The sequence below is a fragment of the Melopsittacus undulatus genome, chromosome 2 (assembly GCF_012275295.1).
Source record: "Melopsittacus undulatus isolate bMelUnd1 chromosome 2, bMelUnd1.mat.Z, whole genome shotgun sequence".
NCBI lineage: Eukaryota > Metazoa > Chordata > Aves > Psittaciformes > Psittaculidae > Melopsittacus > Melopsittacus undulatus.
The window spans coordinates 40,929,907-40,946,023 of record NC_047528.1 but is presented as its reverse complement, the minus strand read 5'-3'; positions in this window follow the sequence as shown (position 1 = coordinate 40,946,023).

Sequence of the window (16,117 nt, the reverse complement as noted above, 5' to 3'; positions counted from 1 at the left end):
TTCTTTCCCTACATTTCTTTTTGAGTGTCTGGAGCTTGGCATCACATCTATCTTTCTCTCTCTTTTCTTTGTCTAGCTACAGATTTATGTACCTGTGTCTAGGACAGACCTCACTGTAGTATGTAGACAGAAATCAATATATGATTAATTTTGTCCAAGATGAGTTCTCTTCAGTCACTCTTCCACTGTGTAAATCTTATGTCATCATCAGAGATGACATTGCAAAGGGTAGCTCTGCTTGTCTAGCTTACACATCTAACTTGCTTTCTATTTTAGGTTCTTATTGAACTTATTCTATAAAAGTAGTTGTTTATAAAGTCAATTTAAAAATGTGCTTTCAAAGACATCCAAAAAGAATTACTGCCCATTAAGTTTGAAGTATCTAAGTTAGGCCTCTACTTTTCCTAATTTGCTATCCAGAGAACTCTGGTGCTTACAGTAATGCTTCCCTAGATCCCTAAATATTAGGTCCCTAAGCTAGGCAGACACAATCCCTACTAGTGGAATTGATGTGACCTGTGTTAATTATCTGCAATACAAATAGCTGCATTTGGACTAGTTATATTCTTAAACATATGATCTTGTTCAGAAATCTTCCCCAAGAAACTGGCAAATGAATGAGTGTCTAGTTCTTTTTACTGATTAAAATAAAGAATTATTATCTCAGAAGCAGGTACCAACATAATGTGGGCATTGAAATTTGGAAAGATTAATTCCTCTGTTTCTAACTGTTGTCTCTGTGTGAAAGACTTCAGAAAAAGACAGACTGTCCATTAAATTAGGAATCTCCCTGATGCTGAAATGCATCTTAAAAGGTACAAAAGTATTTTAAATCCACATGTGAAACCCAGAAAACTGCTGCAGGATCCTTCATTTTTTCCACCTGCATTCATATCCTTGCTAGCTACAGCTGTCTTGCAAATTTTTCTTGTTTTAATTACACACTGCATCTTTTATTTACTGTTACCTGAAAGGATCTGGTTTTGTAAAGTAAGGAAAACATCTGAAAAACTGTTGAATATCCTCTATCCTTCAGTTTTACTGGAAGATAAAGGTACTCCAAGCAGCTTGAGGATCTTACCAGATAAAGTCCACATGGGGAATGAGAGGCACTTGTGTCTTTATCATAAATTTCAAGAAATACTTCAAAATAAGATAGGACATCCTCAGCTTCATGTGACTTCAAATTCTGTATTACTAATCAACATCACTGGGTATGAAGATCATGTGAGGAGCAGATCACGTCATTGAGAATGGTTCTTTATCATCATGGATAAATGGACTACAGAATGTCTTTTGCAAACTTATCAAAGCCATTTTAAAATGTCTAAATCTTACTTTTCTTATAAGATTCACAACTTTATTTCATAGCATCATAGAGTCTTAGAATCATAGAATGTTTCGAGTTGGAAGTGATCTTAACAATCATCTAGCTCCACACATTCCACTAGACCAGATTGCTCAGAGGCCCTTGCAGATTGGCCTTGAACACTGCCAGGGAGGGGGCATTTATTTCTTAGTGTACTTCTTTAATTTTCTACTCTGAACTGTGTTTGTTACTAATCTTTAACGATCTATTCCAACACAATACTTTAGCTTAAAATAGGGGTTTTGCCTTCTTATGTTTAGCCCCTGACTTTAAAGAGAGATCAGCCATTTCTTCTCTTAGCCTTTGGTTTGCCCAGTTAAAGAACCAAAGACAAGTACCACGCTGGGGGACTTAACACAGTGAGACCACACAAATTTCTGGTCTTCGGATGCAAGAATGGAAACCACAATCCCAAGTAATACATATAAATTCTTTGTCTGAGGATTTGGTACAGCTGGTGCTTATGAATGGAATTCACTCACAAGAGCCAACATGCCAATGTGTCAGCACCATAGGAAAGGCCAGAGAAAGGAATGTCTGAGATTCTCACCATGGCTTCTACTATATTTCTGTGTTTTGGTTGGTTTTTTTTCTGCTTGAAATACCTTATCTGATACATCCTAAAAACAACAAACCAACCAGTTGTCTCTGGAGATCATAGAATCATAGAATAGTTAGGGTTGGAAAGGACCTTAAGATCATCTAGTTCCAACCCCCCCTGCCATGGGCAGGGACACCTCACACTAAACCATATCACCCAAGGCTTCATCCAACCTGGCCTTGAACACTGCCAGGGATGGAGCATTCACTACCTCCCTGGGCAACCCATTCCAGTACCTCACCACCCTAACAGTAAGGAATTTCTTCCTTAGATCCAGTCTAAACCTCTGCTGTTTAAGTTTCAACCTCTGGATTCTTACTTTAATACAGAACCCAGCTAGGGCATACTGGAACATTTATGCATTTAGCAGTTCGGACTTGAAATAGCAAACATGAATTAAAGTGCCTTCTAGAGCTATCCTTGAAACTGTTCACAATGGCTGTGGATTATTTTGAGATATGCTGGTGTATTGGTGTAGTCTAAAATCTACAACTTTAAAAGCAAGAAAAAAAAAAGCAAAAATTAACTGAGTTAACACCATCAATATGCCATCTTTTAACAGTACTGTGTTACTGCATTTAGCTGGTTAGGAAAAAGGATTTTCAATGTCTTTATTTAAAAAGTAAAAATAGGGAGAATTATCATCTGCCTAAATTTTATGCTGCAAAAGCATCAAGAGACCGTTAAGAAAAAAAGCATACAAAAATAAAATAGACCAAATGTGACATGAAATAAGTAACTAACAGATATTGTGTTACTAGTAAAGCTTAGTTTCATACAGAGGGGTCTTCTCAAGAAGTTCATTTGTTAATATGCTTAACAGTAAATCTTTCAGCTTCTTTTAAATCTTTTGCTTTTAGTTGAGTCACATTTCTATAGGCTACTAAGAGAATATATCTAGCTTTTTGTACAAAATGTGAAGGCTGTTGTCATCCCAATTTTGAAATTCCATGAAATCATAATTGTAATCATAAGACCAAATATAACCTTGTTATTAAGTAAATAACTAGTTCAGCCTCCCTGAAATCTTCTCCACCCATTAGTGTAGGATATATCAAGTTTTTCACATTCTTTGTCAGATTTATTTGCTTGTCAGTTCAGTTACTGATGCAATTAAAAGGTTCTATGTAAGTATTACATTTATGACAGAAAAACCTTATTCGTGGACTTCACTCATTCATCACTGTTTTAAAGACACTTTTTGGAGTTTGGTTACATAGCAACATTCCGTTCAAACATCCCCATTGGCAATTTTGCTATAGTTGCCAGAAATGTATCATTCAGCAGGTGATGGTGTCAGTTAGATTAGGTGTTCTGGTGAGATAATCTTGTTTCAGTGAGTTAAACATTTATACATACACAAAATCTAAATTTAAGACCTTAAATTACTGGCAAGTTAATATAACACGCCTTTATCAGTATGTTTATTTAAAAAAAAATGTCTCTTTAAAAAGAAAATACTGTTTTTCATCCTTGCAAAGATCCATTTTGTATCTGTGTCTGTCCAAGTAATATTGGTATGGATTTGCAGAGATTGCATTTAATTGGGTTAAATGATTGCATAGGAATGTTGAAAATAGAATGAATCCCTCAACAATTAGCTAAGACATCTTTATTTTTTCTTTTAAAATTCATGTACAAGCAGGATCAATTTATCTCACCTGTCTTCAGGGTGTCAGTTCAGTTTATGAGTCTAGTGACGTCTTAGATTCCTTAGGTTAGTCCCCCATGCTTTCAACCACCTCCCCTACAAAAGTGCAAGAAGTTTGAATCCTGTCTAATGTGGATCAAGACAGATTTTTTTTTTTACCATCTAGGATATTATGAGTGATGCTGGATGCCTATGTTTAGGCAACTGACTTGAGCCCTCAGATCTTTAAATTGTCTTTGGGGTGAGATACATGCATCATCATGGAAGTAGCTACACATGAATAAAGAGTCCCTAACCTATGAAAGTAATTTTATTCAAGTCAATACAATGAATGGATTTTGGAGTATTCAGCTGGCGAAATATAGGTATCTACTGCGGATAGAGTTGCATAGATCTCCAGATTTTATTGACTTTACTAAGAGTCAACTCAGCCGTGTAAATCATAGAATCATTGAATGGTTTGGATTGGAAGGGATCTTGAAGAGCATTTAGTTCCAACCATGTGCAGGGACACCTTCTATTAGACCAGCTTGACCAAAGCCCCATCTAACCTGGCCTTGAACACTTCCAGGAATGGGCAGTCACAACTTCTCTGGGCAGCCTGTGCCAGTGCCTCACCACCATCATAGTTAAGCCTAATATCTAATTTCCTAATACCCTCTAAATATAGCTTGTAAATGTAGAAATTTGGTTCCATATGATCTGCTCATGGATATTTTGACTGCCTGCCAACCAAGAAGGGGTTGGGTTTCCCATCCATGTGTCCTATCTGCCAGCCTCAAACAAGTCCTAGGTACCTAGAATCATCTCCTCAGCATCCCTGTGAACATATATGAATCAACCCCTGAATCACCATTTACCTTAATGAGAACTTAGACACCTATCTCACATGTAGACACATCCACTTGTACACATTTAATACCTACAACCTGGGTTGATTCCTCACATAATTAGACAAGCCTAACCTTGCTGTCTAACATGTCTCTAGAATCAGCAACAGCAACAGACACTTCCAATGGGAAATTCAGACCTTTTTAAGATCAGAATGAGATTCCTATTTCTCTTCCTGGACAGTCCTTCACAGTTAATGCTATTCTATGTAGGTTATGGGCACTGTAAGTGAACAAAGGTGATACAGAGGCAACGACCTGTGAGAAGCCTATGGAGAGCAGAACATGTCCAGAACTGTCTTTAAGATTCTGGGGAGAAACAAGAAATAATACATGCCACTAAGAGTAAGTGACAAGAGCTTAAAAATCAGAATTTGGATGAAAGTCACAGAAAAAAAACATTATTTTGGGGTGAAACTCGTGGTTTTGTACCTTATATATTACCACTATTGAGGGAGATGCACTGGTATTTGATTTCATGCCTCTGTCATAAGTTCAAAGATGAAGCTTTTGTCAGATATTTTATTCCTTTTGTTTTCAGTTATTCAATGAATAAAACACACTTACAAAAGAACACATAATCCTAGCATAGAACTGTCTTTTGTTGTATGTTTTGCAAAGAAATAAGAAAGACACTGGGAATTCACAATTTGAGAGCATCCTTCTGTGTGGGCTGAACAATATAAAACAGATAGTTTCCTTTCATTACTGTGTGGGACTGTCATTTAAGGCACAATCTGAATGGGTATGAAGCAGCTGTTCTTTAATTCTCTGGAGTTTAGTCTGACAGCTAAATTCAGTAAATCAAGGGCTCCAACAAAGTTAGGAAAAGACTTCTGTGCTTGCTGCTTTTAGTTAGCTTAGTAGTTCATAACAGGGTACACTGCCCAATGTATAAGGAGATACAGAGACCTTTGATTTAAGGTGATGGTTTCATGGGCTTTGGTCTGTATCTCTTAAAACAATTAGAAATTCTTAACCCACTATCTGTAATCTTGTCAGAATCAATCTGAGGTTAACAACACAGTACGATTTAAGTAGGTTCTTATCTTCTTTTATCAAAAATGGAGAGACAATGGTAATATAAAACTCTTCTGCTGGACCTCAGCTGTCACTTTGTATTGTGGAGATAGTGGGAGCCAGGACAGGTCAGGAAATAGAAGCTGTAGAATTAGAATACCTAGGATCCACATCTCTGACTCTTTTGGCTCCCTCAGCATAGTCTTTTATAAGAAATGTTTTTGTTTCCTCCTGCAGATCTGAAGCCATTCTTTAGGTCTTATCTGAAAGTGAAAGTGAAATTAGTAAAAGGATATCTCTAGATTTTGCTGTGCTTAGACTCTCACCGTACCATCACTCCATCTTCATCCAGATACATTTGACCTCTAAAGCCTGTCACTGTTGCTCTAGCAGTAATAAATGGGAGTTATGACTATTATATGTACATGCATACACATGCACATGTCTTTGCCCTTTGAAGATGTGCTGGCTGTTTTACATTCCAATTTGTTTTTGCAACTGCACTGAGCAGTGCATCCAACTTTCCAATGCAAAGTCCTTCCTTCACACATAATTATAATATTTAGTAGATGGAAAAGCTCTCTGGAATCTGTGCTGGGGCACTTGTAGTGCAGCCTGCATCCTACAGCACCTCAAAGGTATGTAGACACAAATTATGCAGATACATCCATTGCCATGAAATCAGTGCTTGGTGGAGAGAGGTTACCTGGCCAATGCAGTAATGGAGGGAAAACATCTGTCATTATGAGAGATCTGTATGCTGACTGTTAAAATCCTATGAAGAATATTGTAAAGATGTTTCATTAACTGATCTTGACGGTTAGATTCTTCCTGAATAAAAGAGAATCTATAGATATTCAGATGTAAATAACAGCAAATGTGACTTTTTAGATCCCTGATAGAGTCTGAAAACTTCCTCCTTGGATATATTTTGAAGTACATGTAATATTTGTATTTACAAAACAGAAGAAAAACTTCTATCCAAGTTCTCCTGCCTATACCATTTTATCTAATGCCTCTAAGCTACACTTGATAGAACTGTGGAGTAACATGGGTGACACTTTTTCCCCAGTGCAGTGGACCATCTCTCCTTCTTTTGTTGTAACACCTTACAACATTGACAGGAATCACACAAACACAAAACATCAAAACCAGAATACACCATCCAGTATGCACCATCCACGCTCTTCTTTCCTGTAGCAGCAGATGAAGCATTTTGGTTTAAGGAGAAGTCATAGGCTGGACTGAAAAAACCCACCTATTCTAGGAACTATTTTAATGAAGCTTTGTACACCACTGAATAAGCAGAAAAGGAACTTTGGGATCCAAAATGTCACCCTTTGGATAAGTGAGAGTGAACTGGTCTTAAATTCTATGCATATTCTGTTGAAAACATGGATATGGGCTTAGTTCTTTCTGTGTAGGTCTATTCAATAAGGTAGGTAGATGCCGATATTCACATGGGCACATAAGCATATCTGGACAGGCTTTTTAATTAATAGCTATTTAATTTGCAAAGAATGTTACCATTATTAAAGACATGTTAATACCAATGGATAAGTTAGTTAATCTCCTTTTATAAACTGCCAACATGTAGTGACAATTTCTGGTGTTTTTTTATGAGTTTCATCGCAGTGAACTGCTGGTTCTGCTGTATAATTCAATCCGTTTTACTGACTCACAAAGGGTGGAGTAAAATGACAAAGTCTTTCGGTCCTTCAGTTTGAACTTTTCATAATGCTCAGCGATTATACATTTATCTGCTTATTAACATCAAGTACAACACTACGTGAACTCTTGATCCATAATTACCATTGTAAAACTAACTTTAAAGTACACCAGAACCACCCTGACATGTAAAGAGATAGAGAAATATGCTGGATCTGAGGACATACAAATAAAACTTTAGACTGTGATTAAGAAGTGTGTGTGTGGGGAGCCCCCAACCACCATGTCATGATGACAGGAATGTTGGTCAGAGGTAAGGGCTCTGAGTAGCAAGCAGTACAAAGAAGCCAAATAGTTATGAAATAATGATTGCCACAATACAGGACTACCTGTATTAAGTCTTTTGGGATAAAGAGGAAGGGATCACTTGTGTGTGCAAGCCTGCTTTCTCCCATGATCATTCATGGAAGTGAGGAACTAAGTTCAAACAGTAAAACTGGGTTAGTTGTATTAATAACCTACCTTGCTTTATTTGCTGGAAAAAAAACCCCAACCAGTCAACCAAACCAACAAACTGCTGTATTCCATGTGTTTTTGAAATTCATGTCATGTAGGGAGGAGTCAGAGGTTTTGTGAAAGAGTCTGTAGGACTCATAGGAATCTGTGCTATGTGCCTAAGCCCTGAGAACTGCAAGAAAATCCCAAAGTTCCTCTACACAGCTTTCCTGAGATTTAAGAAAGTGTTCTTATTTTGTGTAGGAATGAAACAGAAGATTTTCACAGTTAATAAAAATCAGAAAGTCCTTCTTTCAATGAGGTTTGTTGTTATATCACTTAGTTTTGGAATACTGTTTTGTCCTGACATTTCACACATCTCTGTAAGGTAAGGACCCTTACCATTAACATATTAGTCACTATTTTATGATGAACCTTCTCTATCACTCTTTAGGCAATTATTAGTAATACTTAACTTCTAAATATTAATTGGAGACGAGACCTTAATGAGGGACTTACTTATCTGAGGTAACTGTACTTTACACTGGACTAAAACTACTGTAATATTGTATTTGATTATTCTCACTGGACATAGTGGATTAGCAATCTCAATTACAGAAGGGTAGGGAGGCAAAAAAGATAACAAGAAAGGAAACCACAGAAAATCAGACTTGATTCTGCAATATTTTGATTTTGTTAAGCAAAAACTGTCATAAAAATTTCAAAATGACTTATGAACCTAGACCTTGTATTTTAAAGACAGATTGTAAAGCCAGCTAGACAGCTGAAGATTTAGATACAGTCATCAGGGGAAGTTTATTTTTAATTCACTGAGCAGCCAGCAGAATATAATTATTGAAATAATAGGAGTTTGTTCTAGGAATAACGCATTGTTTAGAAATCAGTCAGAGCTGAGATGTCTAAGTTCACAGAGTTTTTTCATTGTCCATGTTCTGACTGGTTACATAACAACAAGCTTGAATAACTTGTGTCGAACCATTTTCGAGGTACAATCCTTGTATTTAAGGTTATTGTTTTCCTACATCCCATGATTTTTTAATTATTCAAGAGAAACTGAAAGAGCTTAAATGGGAAATAATTAAAGGCCTATTCTGTTAGGGCAGCTTTTAGCTTGGCAGTAAAATATATTTGGGAGCTCAACGAGAATCACATACCAGTGGTGAAACCCAAACTTAAGTCTTTCTAACTGGTCAGGTAATTTAACCACTCTGCTTCGGACTGAAACTACAAAATCTTTCTGGCCTTTTCAGACTTCTTAGACTTCTTTTTTTCTTATTTGTGGGGCTAGATGCTGTGAAAAGGCCTTGTGAAGCCTTTTGAACCTCAAGCCACCAGATTTAGAGAAGGATTTAGGTCATCCTAGATTTTGTTGCCTAATGTGTATATGAGCAAGCTATGTATCTAATTTTCTAATTAAAACATTTAAGCTGACCAGATGTAGGTGTCTTCTTGAGAGTGACCTGAACTGACTGGGTCTCAGATGACTTCAGCAAGATTGTAGAATCACTCATGTAGATTCTTACACTCTATTTTAGACCATGTGTTTTAAGAAGCTCAATACTGTTCCGTCTCAAATAAATACAAAGACACCCTGCATTCATCTAATCTAAGGTGTTTCTGAGTGTGTAACACTTTGAATACCTTGGCCTCCCTTCAATGAAAAGAGACAAACATTGTCAGAGAACAATTTAGTTCTAGAGTAAGCCAAATCACTCTCCGGAGCTACATGTCTCCTTTGACAAAGATGAAGGTTATGGTGAATAGACGCCTAACTTAAGTAGTACGAAACCAGCCTTTCCAGTTTGGAACTGCTGTGCTGTTGCATGCTTTGGACAAACTCTTAATGGTTACCTTTGGGTCAAGTGATCTGTGTTTATGTTTCTGTATTGCTGTATATACACAGTATGTATACATGTGTGTACAGGTATAAAATACAGATGTGCTGTTGATAAATCTATTATCTTCAGAAAGCATAACTATCAAGAAAAATTAAACTCATTATATGTATTGCATAGTTTTTAAAAATATGTATAGTGGGACTGAAACAATTCTAGCCATTCTCATAAGTGACAATGAAAGCCTAGGTTTGTTATATGACGTACCAATTGTGAAAGAGACATAATTTCTGTTTCAGAAGAGGGTGCATCTCATTGTCACAACTATTTCATAAACATCCACTCTGACATCTGTTTGATTTCTAGTTGCTCTGTTATCTAGACTTCCAGAACAATCTTTGTAGTACATTTAGCCCAAGCTCTTAGACCAGCAAGCAAATCCCAGGATTTCATAGTCACCACAGAAACAAAGGTAAGCAGTTTAAATTCTTCAAGACTGTAAGAATACAGAATGACACCTTTAATGAGGAGGTCAAAATTTCTAACAGCACCAGCTCAAAGAGGACACTGTGCACACATACATACTGTACATAATTATTAAGACCAGTCTTGAAAAGCCAGGATCTGAGATCTTTTCATTTATATTATTCCCTCAAGGACTGACTGAACTGGCCCTGCCTGAATTCCTTATGTGGAAGAAGCTGGGTGAGAGGAGAGAGAAGTAAACATGCCAGGCATGGGGAGGCATGCTTGCCCTGGCAGATGTGGGAGGTCATGGTTTGTCCAAGCCTCAGGCTACTACTTGCATGTTTGCAAAATGAGCAGAAGATGAGTCTGGTTTTTAGGGTGACTGTGTAGACACCTTGTTGTAAACAAATTTAAATAAGTTTCTTGGAAGACTTTAAAACCAAGGTTAAGACCTAATATTAGGATCACAGCATTGCTATCTCACATGACAAGTCCCACATGAGTTGATGTTTCATTGAAGTACAAGTTCCTGAGACAAATGGTTGTCTAAAGCTCTCGGTCTGTTGTTGTTTTTTTTAAATGAGAATTTAAGTCTGAGCAAGACATGTTGGCCTTTCTGTATATAGTAGATGTAGAGAAAGAGACACCTCCAGAAGGTGATTCATCTCATCCTAAGATAGGTATCTAAGATAGGTCATACAATTTGCCTCTGGTGGTATTTTCTCCTACACTAACTATAAAAGAAGTCTTGGTGACTAGTTCACACTTAGAAAGCTGATTTTCAGACATCTGGAAGCCATCTGAAGGCAGTATTTGAGAGCTCCAGTAATAAGGCCAGTTATCCTGGGCTTCACATTGTGTTAGTGGGATGCACATGGCTTTTGGGTTTCTTAGAGACTGGTCAGGGCTCAGTGCCTACAAAAAAACTGTATTGACACACCCTGTGAGAGATTATCTGAGGGAATTCCCTGAAGAGAGAATTTTTTATCCTACCTGCAGCAACCTTGTGCAATAGTGACAAAAATGTCGTAAAGCACTGGGGAGAAGTGGTGAATACATGAAGGAAAATAGAAAGATGGCTTCTAAGGAATGGAATTTCTTTATCTTTCCTGACCTCAGCATGGGGAATAGCCATGGGCAATGGGAATTCCTCCATACATCTACCACCCTGAAAAATGTGAAACCAATGACAATGAAATATCTGCAATTTCCAGTCACATTTAGCCTAGGGGTTCAAGTGATCACAGCAGGTTTCCTTCATCACACCAGTTTTTACAACATGCAAAACAGACCTTTATTCTTCCACTTCAGTTTATGGCTTCTTGTACATAACAATGGATACTAATTGTTAGCTGTGTTTATGACAGTAGTGTCCCCGGCAATTCAAAAGATGAATGGACTACCATCTCAGACTTCACAAGCCACTTCTATGTTTCTTGATTTTTACAGCTAAGATATATGACTTTCAGGATTAACTGGAAGATGCACCTGTTTTCCCAGGCCTTGACTGACTAGAAAAAGAGTGGATGGACTGAATGATTGATGGCTTTTGGACAGACTCATATGGAGATAGTAAAAGATTTGCTAGGGCAGGCTGTGCAACATAACTGGATAGCTTATTGCTCACCATGCGATGAAGAAAGAGTTGGTCTGGATAATCCAGTGCACTTTAATTCACTGTTTTCATATTTTAGTCCATAAATTCTTAAGTATGGGCAGGCTAAGAGAGAGCCACAATAGAAAACTAGACAAGTAATGTGAAATAAACTTGTAATATCAGTATGGAAAAGATTGTCTTCCTCAACTGGGCAAAAATGAACAGGATAAATGGTCTAACATTTCTGTTTAGCTGTACATTCAGGAGCTTGAAACCCAACTCAGTAGTGCTGTCATATGAAATAGCAATTGCTGGAAAGATGTAGACCACATAATTAGCTAAACTATTGAACCCGGGTGCAGCAGAAGATAATGAATGCCTTATATCTCAAGTTCAAGGAAAGTGTGAACTGCTTTATGTATAGTCATTCAGCTCAGTTTTGTTCAGTCACTCATTTAATGCAGACCAGAAATGCTGGGTTCTGCACACACCACACAATATATCTGGATGCACACCATGCATGGTCACTCTGGTAGGTCTGATAAACTGCCTTTATTGTTTCATAATGTCATGTGTGCTTAGTGCCAGGATGTCCAGAACCCTTAAAATTATCCCATCTAATCTTAGCGGGAGTTATCATGAGATTTTCTTCACAATGTTCTTTGTCTAATTGTAGCCCAAATTAACCCTGAGTAATTTTAAAAGTATCTGAGACAGCTCCATTAGATGTGAAGGTGACCTAAATGCTGCCAGCAGTCAACAGGGAGATGCAGACACTGGATGCTGAATCAGCTTCCAGATATGTCTTTTTTTCTCTGTTGACTCCCCAGGCGCCTGGCGCAGTAAAGCTTCTGGCTTGCATGCTTCAGCTAAAGGTGTTTCTGGGAGGAATTCAAGTCTACATGATCCCTGGCAGAAGAGCACAGAACAAGCCAGACTGCATTCCCTTTCTTACAGAGCCCCACAGGGACCTGGCTATGTGGTCTCTACCAACAAATAGAAGAAGTCTGGGACCTGGTCCCGAAGCAAGTGATGTTAATTGCCCCACAGCCCCACCGCTTCAGGCTTGCTGCCTCTACAGCAGATTTCCTCTGGGCAGAAGCAACTGGCGTAGGCCATGCAGAGACTAGTAGCAATTAAACTGTGTGAACCATCAATGCTCAAGCTAGGCCCATGGCCCTGGCTGACTTTTCCGGTCTTATTATTGCATCGTACACTAGTATTTAGATTTCTGAGAAATACCAAAAATAACAATCCATTACATACACAGTCTCTGCCAATATTAGTCAAAGATGGATTTACACCAGCAACGATTCGTTCTTCAGGGTAGGGTTTTTCCCTTTTAGCAAAAGAGCCTTCCCATCCACTCCTCAGTCAGTAGCTACAGATAATTACTCTAATTTGGAGAATAATTGGGTTTTTAGACAATGTGCTTTACATACTGTCTCCAGCTGTACATCTTAACCACTTTAGTGTGAGAAGCTGCTTAACTCCCCTCAACCATTATTTGTCTGTTTTAATTAATATTTGGGCTCTATACATCTTTATATTAATTGTAATATTTTTTTAGAATATTTTTAGAATTATTTAGAAAAATGCAAGCTTAGCATAAAAAAGTGGCTAAGAGATCATTATAAGAAATCCTGCTATTATGCTCTAGACCAGTGTTACTCATTCTGCAGGCACTGGCAGATGGCTCATGGAATATTTATTGAGAAATTAAAAACAACAACAACAACATTGAAAACAACAGCTTACATATACACATTTTCCCACAAGCTATTGAATGAAAACCTTTTCCCCTGTGAGTGTAGTCAGACAGAGTGCAGGCTATCCAGAGAATTTGTACTGTGTCTATCCTTGGAGGTTTTCAAAACCCAACTGGTCACAGGCCTGAGCAACCTCCTGCTTTGAGCAGTAGGTTGCACTGGAGGGGTCTTCCAATCCTGTGATCCCACAGTCCTATGAAACTGGTGTGAGTGAGAATATAACACAAAGAATAAGTCTTCTGACATTTAGTCCAATATTGATTTGGTTATAAATGGAAATCCTGGAGTAACACAACACGACTCTTGGATTTAATTAGAGTTTAAGCAGTTAATGAAAGAATAAAGTTTTTGTGGAAAATCTAAACTTACTATTTAAACCTAGTGTATTCTTTTTTTTTCAGTCTAATACATGATTTTGCGTACTTTAAGTGCTGTTTGTGAATTGATAAGAATTCTTGTCAGAATCTTCCAAAAAACTAACACAGATTCATATGGATACGTATGTTTGTTGTGAGTTTCAGTAACTCCAGTAGAGCAAGGTTCAGCCAACTTCAGTTTATTTCCATGTCAGATGTGTTATTTATATTCCTTTTTTTTTCAAGACAAAAACATGGCCTGTATCCCATGAATGTTTGGTTTTTATGTTTACTTACAGACTCATTGCATTGAAGTGGTTCTGTGTTTTGCTCCATGGCTCAGTGCTTGAGTCATTAGAAATGATCCATTTGTTTCAGATTTTTTAGCCAATTGTTCAACTGGAAATTTCTCTTTGACACCTTTTCTCATAGTTTTTTGGGGAATTGAAAATATTTAAGAGGGAATAATCACAGGACCGTTGTGTACTCATCTGCTTAATCTCTACACATAGATAAGAATCACACATTCAGAATGCTACAGATAGTGAGCATGACTGTTATAGTTAAACATGATGTTTTGAGATCAAAGGTGAAGTATATATATGTCACTTGGAAGATACTGGTTTATAATTGTGGATAAAGACTCTTAAAAGAATTCCTGCTTATAGTGGTATACTGTTATTGATCTCCTTTATTGTAAACAAGTTCTGTGGGAATAGGCAAATTACATAGGAGCATGGGGGAAGAAATGTGCTCCCTTTATTGCTTTGTCTTTATCTATCTCTTTTACTTGAGCAACTGATAAAAATTAATCCCTGATCTGTGAAGGCAGATGTATCAGGAAACCTACAACAAGAGCAGAGTCAGCTCTGCTCAGTCCCTGGAGAACAGCACAGGGAGGTATTCTGAATACCAAGATTTTGTAAACAGCAGGAAAAATTCAAAGTTGTGCAACCACATGCTGCTCACTTATATTCACTGGTGTAGGTGACAGAAATTGCTGTCCTTTCTGTTTCTGTTCTGAACTGTTACTTGATACACATACCAATTGTTTTTCAACCTGGAGATGGTTTGACAGGAGAAACAGAAAATCTGAAAGTCACACAATACTTTGTAACTATTGTTTTCAGCAGGAAATCTGTATTAGTGGGTTACTATCAATTGTCTTACTGTACTGGGACAGACCATCAAGATCACAGAAGCTAAAAATAGAGCAGGAACTTCCAGTATCCCACTAGATCTGCACAGTGCCTCACATCCAGAGCCTGATTTTCAATGGCCATTCAGTGTACTGACAGTGCAGGATTAGCACCACAGAATATCATACCACAGCAATATGGATGTCTCCATATTGTTTCAAGTATTTTCCAACACATCAGATTCAGAAAAATCTGGAGTTAAGAATGACATTGGCATCAAAGAGATCCAGTCAGCATTTTCTACTAACTTCTCAATTTGATAAAGATCATCATGATTCAGTCTGAGCGAAGAGTGAGTAAGAAGTCCTGAGTCATCCCCTGCAGTGTTACCTGTCAAACCATCAATGAAATATTTCAGACTGTGCCTCTGGTGCTTAACCGCTTACGAACTAACAGTTCAAATATTTCTTTTTCATGGGCTAATTCTCTTCATCACTTACCTATGGTCTAGTTGGAAAAAGTTAGTGAAAATGAGTTTGAACTTGTATAAACAAGCACTTTTTTTGCATCATGAGCAGGCCAAATTGACTTGTGCTTTTAACAGTGAGAAGTGTAATAAATAATCACTTTACTGGTGTGCAGCTCAGCAATGACTTGGCAAAAACTTATTCAAATTCCTCTAAAACAAAGCAACAAACTTTCCAAAGTCAAGGAAAAAATGTTTACTCATTTTCTGTCTCTAAAACAAAGGTAAAGATGAAAAGTCAAGAATATAACAAGTGCTAAATAGAAAATAATCATATCACAGCAGCCTGGTTGTGACCTCAGTGTGTGGTTCTCCTTTAAAAAAGGATTCTCTAAAGATTTTCCTATTATCATCCTGCACTTCAAGTTCTATCCTTCCCTTTGTTCATTATTGCCAGTTTTAAAGATTGTGTGGGGTAACTTAAAAAAGTAAAAAAATCTTTTGAAAGTGAACTTTTCCTGACCATAGTCCAATGGAAAACATCTATAGGCTTCCCCAGTCTGTTTCCCAGCTCCAGAAACATCTTTGCCAAATTGCAGTTTGTGTAATTTGCACTTCAAAATGTGGGCACATAACCTCAGTACTCTCTGAGTTGTGGGAATAAACAGAATTTCTCCACAAATCTTCGGGGGAACTTTTAATCAAAAGTCTGCCTGGGGCCGGATGTTATCATACAACATGAAGAAGCAAGATTGTGATAGATCTACTCCCA